At 42.8% G+C, this 4,132-nt stretch overlaps 1 pseudogene; it reads left to right on the top strand.

The window, feature by feature from the left end:
- Positions 1-2,652: 2,652 nt before the first annotated feature.
- Positions 2,653-3,361, top strand: LOC126496015 (nascent polypeptide-associated complex subunit alpha-like; annotated as a pseudogene).
- Positions 3,362-4,132: the final 771 nt, after the last annotated feature.

The following is a 4,132-nucleotide window of genomic DNA, read 5'->3' as shown; positions in this document are numbered from 1 at the left end:
GAGTGTGGGCAGCATTCTCCACAGAAAGAACTCTGAAGAGAGCCCTCTTACACATGACCTTATGATGGAGGAGGGTCATCTTTCTATCTGTTGTTTCATTGGTTAAGTAATAAAGAAACTGCTTGGCCTCTGATAGGGTAGAATTTAGATAGGCAGAGCAAACAGAACAGAATGCTGGGAGAAAGAAGCTGAGTCAGGGAGTCGCCATGATTCTCCCACTCCAGACAGTTGCAGGTTAAGTTCTTCTCTGATAAGCCACCTCGTGGGCTACACAGATTATTAGAAATGGGTTAGATTAATATGTAAGAGCTAGCCAATAAGAGGCTGGAGCTAATGGGCCAAGCAGTGTTTAACAAAATACAGTTTGCATGTAATTATTTCGGGGCATAAGCTAGCCATGCGGGCGGCAGGGTGCCGGGGACGCAGCCTCGCTGCTCGTACTACCACAACCTTAAACTCTCCAGACCATACTTGGCAGCAATTGCCAGCACAGCATCTGCTGTGCTGTGGAGGTCTGGTTCCTTCTGATTATAAATGAAGCCAATCATTGCCTTGAAGACTTGTGGCTCAGGTCAATGGTCTCAACACAGTTCTTTCTGTTCTCCTCGAAGTCATATGGTTCTGAAAACTGTATAGCAATCTGTTAAAATGAACTTGTGAACCTGGAATTCCTGGCCAGCTACCACCACGAAGAAGTCTGCGAAGTGGGAATTTTCCCACAGCTCTCCTAGCTCATTGGACAATGTGCACCTCGGAACCTTGATCTCTGGCTGTGTGCTCTCCTCAAAGATTGTGTAGGAGTATGGGACCAGAATCTCTATGCAGGGGAGAGTGAGCTCACCTTCAGGGAGAAGCCAATATGCATGGTGAATAAAAAATCTTGAAGGATGATCATTTTGTAACCTGGGAGGAACCTGAAAAATATTAGACTTGGCACAGTTTCACTACTTTCTCCTTCGGAGTTGATGATCCAAAACTCAAATTATGTCAAAATGGGACTCTGGAGAGCTGAGCAACTCTAGGTTAACTGATAGGTAATCTGAACTTTCTTCATTGAAACCCTTTGGATAAACTCTCAAACACCATTTGTCATTGTCTTCTGTTGAGAAAGTTGGGCTTCAAATGCTGAATTTCATTTGCTGCAGAATAAAATAGAAGTTGTGAATGGTCCACCTGTGTTGTAATAGGAGTGGTGGGGCTGCGTCCCCAGCACCCCAGCTGCCTGGCTAGCTCAGTTGGTAGAGCATGAGACTCTTAATCTCAGGGTCATGGGTTCGAGCTCCACGTTGGGTGCCAAAATGTAACGGTGTAAGTGAATGCAGACAGATTGTAATGAATGCAGTCAGCTTTAATGGGGAAATAGACTTACAGAACCACCATTCCCGCAGAGACCAGGAAAGCAGAAGCAGTGTCTGGGAGCAAGCTCCGCCAAATTTATAGGCAAACATTAGCCCGAGGTGAACACGCCCTCTAAGGGGCGGGACTTATCATCACGTGGAAGGAATGGGCCTGTATGGCCAAGTGCATCTTGGGCTCGGCACTGGGGCCTGAGTCACGAACTAAAAAACCGGCATCTGGGAACATGCTGTGTTAGCTAGCGGACTACGTGCTTGAGTCGGGGGCAAAATAGCCCGACAGTGGACGCCACACCTGCAGAAGAAATTCCGGATGTTGAACTTTTTGTAGTTTCAGCTCTGGGCTATGGCTTCCGGTGACATTTCTCCTGGAGACAACTTGAAGGATAAACTGAATCCAAATGAAGAACTTGAATTTGTTTTCTCTTCACTCTATGGGACACAATAATAGGCATGATACATATTTTTAGTTTCTGTTTCTCCTATGTTCCCTCTTCTATGAGGCTGGAAATTTGAGTCTCTGAAATTATCAAAATCACAATGCTAGTTTCAGAGTAAGTAGTCTAGGATACTAGAGGCTGTTATATCACTTCATTGTTTTCTAAATTGACAATTAGGTCAATAGGTAGCTTATTTGGACAATCATATACAACTTTTGATAATTTGGGAAATTTTGTCCACTCATATCAAAAATTCTGTATGAAAATTCCCCAAGTCACTGAATACAGAATGACTCTGTCTTTGTATGAACAATGGGATTCATTAGAAAGAGTTAGGGCTGTAGTTTTGCTAATCCCATGGTACGGGAGAATGCTCTTATATACTCTATGGATTTGTCACATGTTTTAGTTTAATAAAATGCTGATTGGCCAATAGCCAGAAAAATAGGAAGTTTAGGCAAGGCAATCAGACTAGGATAATTCTGGGAAGAGAAAAAGCAGAGATGGAGTCACCAGCCAGACATAGATGAAGCAAGATGAGAATGCCTTATTGAGGAAAGGTTCCAAGCCACATGGCTATAGATTAAAATTATGGGTTAGGTTAAGTTGTAAGAGATAATAATAAGGCAGAGCAGTAGGTCAAACAGTTTATAATTAACATAAGCCTCTGGTTATTTCTTTGGGACTGAATGGCTGCAGAACCAGGAAGGACAGAAATGTCTGTCTACAAATGGCACTCAAATATTTGCCAAGAATTTCCACATAAAGCCTGAGAAATCTTTAAAACGAAAATGATTCTAGATGCTCTGGTTTACTCTCTTTCCACCACCATCTTAGTTCCACGTCCTCTGCACAAAATGCCTGATGAAGCCACAGAAACCTTCCCTGCCACAGAGCAAAAGCTGCCACAGCCCCGGGCTGAGACAGGGTCAGGAATCTGACAGGTATGAAATAGTACCAGAGCTCGAGGAACAAGATCCCACACAGACATAAACAAAACAAGTCCAGCTGGTGGCAGCAGCTGAAATCGATGAAGAACCAGTCAGTAAAGCAGAGCAGAGCCAGAGTGAAAAGAAAGCATGGAGGGTTATGCCAAACTGGGTCTTCGGCAGGTTACAGGGGTTACTAGAGTCACTATCTGGACATCTAAAAATGTCCTCTTCGTCATTACCAAACCAGATGTCTACAAGGGCCCAGCTTAAGACACATACCTCATATTTGGAGAAGCCAAGTTTGAAGATCTTTCTCAGCAAGCACAGTTAGCAGCTGCTGAGAAGTTCAAAGTATAAGGTGAAGCTGTTTCAAACATTCAAGAAAATACTCAGACTCGGACAGTACAAGAAGAGAGTGAGGAGGAGAGATTGATAAAGCAGGTGTGGAAGTTAAGGACATAGAATTGGTCATGTCACAGGCCAATGAGTCCACAGAAAAGGCAGTGAGCCCTGAAAAACAACAGTAATGATATTGTAAATGCTATTATGGAATTAACAATGCAACTATTTGACAGCGAGGACACTCTCTATCCCCTTTCCCTTTTTTGTGTTTCAAAGGTGGAACTACATCTTGGTTTGAAATTTGTGCTGTTTCTATCACTAATAAAGTTATGGCTTCTGGTTGGATGAAAAAAAAATGATTCTAGACAGACAGGAACAGCATCAAGCACAGCTTGTAGGCAACCATCATTACTCCAGTAGGCTTTGTTTGCTGGTGGTATGCAGAGGTATGGCTCCTTCAAAAGAGGTTGCCTGACTCAGTGTTATTCAAAGACTCTTACAGCTCTTTTTAAGAGGCTCTTCCACCAAACACTGAAATGGTGTTTATGGGCAGTTACCATCAGGTTTCTTGGTGGTTGCATGGACCTGAAACTTCACAGAGTTGTGGTAATAAATCTGGTTCCTGCCAGTACCTCCCCCATGAAGTTAGACTCTCAAATAGCTAAGGAATGGGGTTGAGCCAGCTACCAAAGTTACAGCTGTAAGGTAGGCATATCATTTAGCAGATTAAAGATGCATGCACACAGAAAACGATCAAGATATACAGTCAAGACAGACTTAAGACAAAAAACCCTCAAAGTGGCATACAGTGTGTTAAAAATATATGCAGACTTGGGAAAGAAAAAAAAAGGATAGAGAGTACTTTTCAAAAAATAGAGTAGTCCAGTGTGGGGGCACACACCTTTAATCTCAGCACTTGGGATGTAGAGGGAGGTGGACTGTGAGTTCAAGCCCAGTCAGGTCTACAGCAGAGTGAGATGTAGGACAGCCAATGATACACAGAGAAACCCTGTCTCAAAAAACCAAAAATTAAAAATATAACTAAAAGAAATAGAATTTTTAA

Source organism: Alexandromys fortis, unplaced genomic scaffold, assembly GCF_014885135.2.
Source record: "Alexandromys fortis isolate MF-2015 unplaced genomic scaffold, M_Fortis_MF-2015_v1.1 scaffold_827, whole genome shotgun sequence".
NCBI lineage: Eukaryota > Metazoa > Chordata > Mammalia > Rodentia > Cricetidae > Alexandromys > Alexandromys fortis.
Note: the sequence above shows the minus strand (reverse complement) of the source record. Positions and strands in the feature narration are given on the sequence as shown.